At 40.1% G+C, this 7,812-nt stretch overlaps 1 non-coding gene across 1 annotated transcript; it reads left to right on the top strand.

Moving 5' to 3' along the window:
- The first annotated feature begins 5,311 nt into the window (after window positions 1-5,311).
- On the top strand, window positions 5,312-5,418 carry LOC114410946. Its single transcript, XR_003666337.1, has one exon. It is a non-coding gene; the product is annotated as a small nucleolar RNA R71 (small nucleolar RNA).
- The last annotated feature ends 2,394 nt before the right edge of the window (window positions 5,419-7,812 follow it).

The following is a 7,812-nucleotide window of genomic DNA, read 5'->3' as shown; positions in this document are numbered from 1 at the left end:
CATGTCCAACATTTAACCAATATACAATGTACATCAAGTATGGCCCAGAATACATCATGAAGCATAGCCAACAAAACAAGTTGTCCAATGAAACAAAAACCCCCCACACTTATTCCCAAAACAATTCCAAAGCTCCAAAATTCCTTAAGGATATGGTGATATCATGGTTTTTCACTTAAGGCTTGTAGTGAGCTTCAAAACAAGGAAAGGGAAACAAGGCTCAAAAAGGGCTATCAAAGGAATTAATTCAAGGTAAGTCCATTTGGCTAGAAGCTTATAAGAACAAAATTGCCTCAATCATTTCCAAATATGCATGTGAATTAGGACACATCAACAAGAATCAAGCCAAGGATATTGTGCAAGCAATCAATGGGGCAAAACACACCAAATGATTATGATGATGGATGGCTCAAATTCTCACAAAGGTAAACTCATCACTTTCAAATTGAGCTTTCAAAACTATCATGACATGTAGAGAAGAATCAAGGATTTCAAGTCACAAAATGTCAAGAACTTTTATTTTCAAAACAATTACCCATTTCTTGAACATATCCTATAATTCAAAGAAAAACATGCAAAATCGTACGTGCACACAAAATTGACCCAAAATATTAAACTAAAAATCCGACGAAACTAACAACATTAACAAATTAACACAACTAACAAATTAACAAAACCAACAAAACTAGCAAAACCAAAGAACACTCCCCCCCATACTTAAACAACACATTGTCCTCAATGTAGCACAATTAAAAGATTAAAAACAATTAAATCATCAAAGAGAATCGAACAAGTGTAATAAAAGCAAAGAAGGAGATAGGAAAAGAAAAACTCCCTAAGTCATGGTGGAGGAAGAGTAGGGTGGAGTAAGGAAGTCTCTTCCACCACTACGTCCACTAAAGAAGGGTTCGTGAGGAATGGCTTAAGTCGATGTCCGTTGACCTTGAAGCTCTTGTTTATGGAGTCGCTTTTGATCTCAACTGTACCATAAGGAAAAACATTAGTAACAACAAAAGGACCAATCCACTTAGATCTCAACTTACCACTCATGAGTCCAAGCCTAGAATTATACAATAACACTTTTTGCCCAACCACGAAGTCTTTTTTAACTATCATGCTATCATGGAACTTCTTGGTCTTTTCTTTGTAGAACTTGGCATTCTCGTAGGCTTCTAGGCGGATTTCATCTAACTCACTCAGTTGCAACTTTCTTTCCTCACCAGCTTGATCCATAGAGAAGTTGCAAGTCTTCACTGCCCAGTAAGCTTTGTGCTCAATTTCTACTGGAAGATGACATGCCTTTCCAAAGACAACCCGATAAGGAGACATTCCTATAGGTGCTTTGTAGGCAGTCCGATGTGCCCAGAGAGCATCATCAAGCCTGGTACTCCAATCTTTCCTGCTTGACTGCACAATCTTCTCTAAAATTCGCTTGATTTCTGGGTTAGAAATTTCTGCCTGACCATTGGTCTAGGGGTGGTATGGTGTGGATACCCTGTGTACCACCCCGTACTTTTTAAGCAGGGAATGCATTGTCCTGTTGCAAAAATGGGTTCCTTGATCACTAACAATTGCTTTAGGTACTCCAAACCTGCAAAACAGATTAGACCTGACAAAGTCTGCGACAACTTTAGCATCATTAGTTCTAGTGGGCTTGGCTTCCACCCATTTTGAAACATAGTCAACTGCAAGGAGAATGTAAACAACCAAAAGAGACAGGAAAAGGACCCATGAAATCTATACCCCAGACATCAAACACCTCATAGAATAGCATAGGTTGCTGAGGCATTTGTTGTTGCCATGTAAGTGTATTTCCTGCTCTCTGACACTGCTCACAAGTGTTGCAGATCTTCCACGCATCTTTAAAGATGGTGGGCCAATAAAAACCACAATCAAGCATTTTGCGAGCTGTCCTTTGAACACCCAGATGACCTCCCGGTGCGGAAGAATGACAGAACTGCAGGACTGAGTCGGTCTCATGATCTGGAATGCACCGTCTAATGACCTGATCACTGCACAATTTCCACAAGTAGGGGTCATCCCAGATAAAATGCTTAGCATCACTTTTAATTTTATCTTTTTGGGCCTTAGATGCTAAGGGAGGAAAAACAGAGGCAACTAAATAATTGACAATGTTAGCAAACCAGGGAGTAGAAAGAGAGTCAGAAATACTATACAATATATACAAATGATCATTCGGGAAATCATCCCGAATAGGTGAATCTGCATCAGATACACGTTCGATCCGACTCAAATGATCAGCAACTAGATTTTGTGCTCCGCTCCTATCTCGGATCTCCAAGTCAAACTCTTGGAGCCAGAGCATCCATCGGATCAACCTAGGCTTAGAATCAGCCTTTTTCAACAAGTACTTTAAAGCTGCATGGTCAGTATAAACAATAATGCGGGTACCAAGCAAATAAGATCGAAATTTTTCAAGAGCAAAAACTATGGCTAGAAGCTCCTTCTCAGTAGTAGTATAATTTGCTTGGGCAACATTTAAAGTCCTAGAAGCATAGTATATCACCCTGGGCAATTTATCAATTTTCTGAGCAAGGACAGCCCCCAATGCATAATTTGATGCATCGCACATAAGCTCAAAAGGGGCTATCCAGTCGGGTGCCTGGATGATGGGGGTGGTAGTCAGCGCTCTTTTGAGGCAATCAAAAGCCTCTTTGCATCTGTCATTAAAGTCAAACTCCACCTCCTTTTGCAACAAGTTGGACAATGGAAGGGCTACTTTGCTAAAATCCCTTATAAAGTGCCTGTAGAATCCTGCATGACCAAGAAAAGATCGCACCTCTCGCACACAAGAGGGGAAAGGCAATTGTGAAATAACAAAATTTTTTGCAGGATCTACTTCAATATCCTTATTGGAAATAATATGGTCTAAAACTATACCTTGCTCAACCATAAAATGACATTTTTCAAAATTTAGAACAAGGTTAGTTTCAATGCATCTATTCAAAACTTTTTCCAATCTATTCAAACAACCATCAAAAGAGGATCCATATACAGTGAAATCATCCATAAACACCTCTATGCAATTTTCTAAAAAATCACTAAAAATACTAATCATGCACCGCTGGAAGGTACCAGGGGCATTGCACAGGCCGAAAGGCATCCTCCTATAGGCAAGAGTGTCGAAGGGGCAGGTGAATGTGGTCTTTTCCTGATCCTCAGGAGCAATAGTAATTTGCATATAACCAGAAAAACCATCAAGGAAACAGTAGTGGGATTTACCTGCCAGGCGTTCAAGCATCTGGTCAATGAATGGCAGGGGAAAATGGTCCTTTTTGGTAACCTGGTTCAGCCTCCTATAGTCAATGCAGACTCTCAAACTGTTCTGCACCCGAGTAGGAATTAGCTCCTCCTTCTCATTTTTTATCACTGTGAGGCCGGTCTTCTTCGGGACTACCTGGATGGGACTCACCCATTGGCTGTCGGAGATAGGATAAATGATTCCAGCTTGCAAAAGCTTGGTTATCTCCTTCTTCACTACATCAAGAATCACCGGGTTGAGTCTTCTCTGTGGCTGTCTTACTGGTTTAGCTCCATCCTCTAAATTATTCGATGCATACATGTGGATGGGCTAATACCAGGAATGTCCGCCAGGGTCCAGCCTATAGCCTTCTTATGCTTCTTGAGAACTGACAACAACTTCTCCTCTTGCTCATCAGCAAGGGAGGCAGATATAATTACTGGAAAACTCTTGCTATCATCCAAGTAAGCGTATTTTAAATTTGATGGCAGAGGCTTCAATTCTGGTGTGGTCGGCTGGACAGTGGTAGAAGGAGATGGTTTCTCAGCCTTTACCTCATAAAGAAAATCAGAGGTATGTGTACTTCCTGAAACATGGTTAGTCCTATCTGACTCTATAAAATCAATCTCAAGAGGTAAAACACCACCACCAGACATGCAATCAATATCACTCTCAAATTCACTCTCAGATTCACTCTCAGCATCAAATTCAGACATATGATCAAGTACAATTTCAGACTCAATGAGAGGCATGCAGATTAGAATAAAGATCAGTCATGTATTCATCAACAACATGGTCAATTATTTCAGCACGAAATACAGAAAGATCTTCAGATGGGTATTTCATAGCATCCAAAATATTAAAATGAACAATTATATCACCAAACTCCATGGATAGTGTGCCTGCATAAACATCTATCTTAGTTCTAGCAGTTTTCATAAAGGGTCTGCCTAGAATGATGGGAACTGATCCTTGAGAAAATCCATCTTCCATATTCAAAATATAAAAATCAACAGGGAAAATCAGTTCACCACCTCTTCCATTTTTTTGTTGGAAACTGCTCTTGGAGGGAATGGAAAAGGGGGAATGTACTGCTTCTGCAAATCAGAATTACCTGTGGAAGAAGATTCACCTGCACAGAAATTGTTAGGTAAATTTTTGTCATCACCTTTTTCTGGAATAGTGTGAAGTTTGGCAGGTTCATTTGCAGATGAGGAAGGTGCTACGGGTTGAGGTCCTTGACATTGCTTTCCCGACCTCAATGAAATGGCACTGACATTTTTGGGGTTTTGGACAGCTTGAGAAGGCAGCTTGTCAGAATTATGGGACTGTTGTTGATTCAATTGGGTAGCCAATTGTCCCATCTGATTGGTTAAGCTCTGAATGGAGGCTCTGGTCTCTTGCTGAAACTGCATGTTCTGCATAGTCATTTGCCTCACAAGTTCTTCGAGGGAAGGTTGTGGAGGGGCCTCAACTGTTGGCTGTTTCTGGGGTTGTTGCTGTTGTTGGATTGGTGGAGGAATGTATGGTCTGCTTGGGCCAGCAGCATTTTGGAAGGAAGGAGCAGGCTGCTGTTGTTGTTGCTGAGGGCTGGACCATCTGAGGTTAGGGTGATTCCTCCATCCAGGATTGTATCTGTTGCTGGAGAGGTCATAATTGCTCTGCTGTGGTTGATTTTGCGGCTGAGGTTGAGGAGGTCTATTGTAAATATTTGCAGCATAAGCTTCAGGTTGCTCAATTGCTCCAGGTTGCTGCATGGAAGGGCAAAGGTCTGTATGGTGGTCAGCAGAGGAGCACAAACCACAAACCCTTGCGACAGGTACAGATTTCTGATTCAAGGCCAGCTGGGTTACCAAGTTAACCAATGCATCCAGTTTTCCTTCAAGCTTCTTAGTTTCAGATGATGCAGATGGAGCCATCTTCTCAATTAAATTTTTGGCTTCAGCAGGAGTCATGTCTCCAAGGGCTCCACCACTAGCAGCATCTATCATACTTCTCTCCATATTACTGAGTCCTTCATAAAAATATTGGAGAAGAAGTTGTTCTGAAATCTGATGGTGGGGGCAACTGGCACATAGTTTCTTAAATCTCTCCCGAGACTCATACAGGCTCTCTCCACTGAGTTGTCTAATACCTGAGATATCCTTCCTGATGGCTGTGGTCCTGGAAGCAGGGAAAAATTTCTCTAAGAATACTCTCTTAAGGTCATCCCAGCTCGTGATGGACCTTGGAGCAAGGTAATACAACCAGTCCTTTGCCACTCCCTCTAATGAATGAGGAAAAGCCTTCAGAAATATGTGATCCTCTTGGACATCTGGGGGTTTCATGGTGGAGCAGACAATGTGAAATTCTTTCAAATGTTTGTGCGGGTCTTCACCTGCAAAGCCATGAAACTTTGGAAGCAAATGAATCAATCCAGTTTTAAGAACATATGGGACATTCTCATCAGGGTATTGGATGCACAAGCTTTCGTAGGTGAAATCAGGTGCAGCCATTTCCCTTAGAGTCCTCTCACGGGGTGGAGGTTGTGCCATGTTCTCAGAATGTGCAAAATCAGAATGCTCAAAATTATAATGCTCAAGATCAGGATGTTCAAAATCACCAATAACAGAATGCACAGCTTCACCAGTAATGGAATGCTCAGAATGATCAAAAGGTATAAAATGATGCCTAACTAATCTATGAAATGTCCTATCTATCTCAGGATCAAAGGGTTGTAAGTCAGATTGATTGCCTCTAGTCATACACTACATTCATCATGCACACAACTAGTTGCCTTATCATGTAAATAAAGGTGTAGGTTTGAACTACAGCTACCCTCAAATGAATTGAAATTTTGTGAGCAATCTTATAAAATGATGAGAAGATAGCACAAAAAATTTCAGACAAAAATTCAAAGTCTAACTATGAAAGCTAAAAATGGTAAGTTAAGAAAAATAAGTGAATAAAACTTGAAAAATAAAAAACTTTTGACAGAATCGCTTTTTTTGGACGATGGAGACCTCAGCTGGCCTACGACAGGCTGCCACGGCGTAGGAAATTTTTTTCTACCCCAAATGCATATATAATAATTGCGATTCTGATAATCGGAGCAAAAGTTATGGCCGTTTGAAGTTTTGACAAACACAAAATTTGCTACTTTTTTGGAACTTTCAAATCTGACCAAACTAAAGGCTCTAGCTATTTTTCCCACAAAATATGGATTAAAAGAAGTTACCACAAAAAAATTCAGCCAAAAATAACAACCCCAGCTACTAAAACAAAAAATCTCAAATAATTCAGCATGGGTGGTCGCTAAAATCCGTCTCTAATTGATTTCTACTACTACTCTGTTTTTGCCGCAAGCACACTCTTCACAGCAAAACACCCAAGACTGAAACAGGGGAAACGCTTAATGGGAAAACTGAAACAGAACACACATTAAACAAAATACCAGGACACTAAACAACATTAACACACATACTAACACAATACTAACAATTAAACATAAAACACGAAAGGATTAAACACACAACACTAGCTAGCTATTATGAACCTTTGGACACTGCTCCCCGGCAACGACGCCAAATTTGATCGAGGTCGTTTCCCAACGAGCAGTGAAAAACCAAATGTTCATAATATACTTGCAGTAACAGTATCGATTTGGGGGGGGGGGTTTGGTTGTTTGGTAATTAAAGAGCAGAACAAGTAAACTGGAATACGAAACTACTAATATTAAAAACGGGTTGTTTCCTCTGATTCAGAAGCCATTCTCTTATCCTGGGTTATGGAAAATTCGTCCCTAACAGTCAACCACTTAATCCAACCCTGTTTCAATTTACTAAGCGAAAATCAACTTAGGGTTTTCAATACATGATTAGGCACCACATACACCAGTTAGCCCTTCGTCCATTAAGCATGAACGCAAGTTAGGCTCAGAGGCAATTAATCGAACACGAAGCGTACACTGATTAATATTCACGAAATTGGGATAACTGGTGAAGGGAAAACTGCCAGGAACCCACATTACAAGCGAAACCTCAAAGAGAGTTGGGCTTCGTCATCAAAAGGAAACAACACCAGAAAATCTAGCCTTCCATGGATTCAAACAGAAAACGCAAATGAAACATGAAACAGAAACGTAAATGAACAGAAACGTAAATGAAAGTAGAAGAAAAAGCACGAATGAACTCGTAATTAGAAGCAGAAAACGGAAATTTGCATTAAGATCGAAAATTGTAACAAGGGAACAGAAAAATGTGAAAACCTAAAACCAAAGCTCTGAATAATGAAAATAGCAGAATAGAATGCCTTGCACGAATCCCAAGGCAGCTATTTAAAAAGAGTCACTCAAAGTCACTGGGCCCTATTACAATACTCTGGCCGAAAACGAAATAAACACTGAACAACATAAAATAAAATTGCAAAATTTCCTAATTAGAAATTAACTAAGGTAAGCGCTGCTTTATTTGCCCTCTTCAAGTCCACAACTAAAATCCGGATTAAGCCCAATGTTTCATTAATTCCTGAAAATAGATTAAAAACATCAAATTAGCTAAATGAGCCCAAAT

Source organism: Glycine soja, chromosome 4, assembly GCF_004193775.1.
Source record: "Glycine soja cultivar W05 chromosome 4, ASM419377v2, whole genome shotgun sequence".
Lineage (NCBI taxonomy): Eukaryota > Viridiplantae > Streptophyta > Magnoliopsida > Fabales > Fabaceae > Glycine > Glycine soja.
The sequence above is the reverse complement of the archived record's forward strand: the minus strand, read 5'-3'. Positions and strand labels throughout refer to the sequence as shown.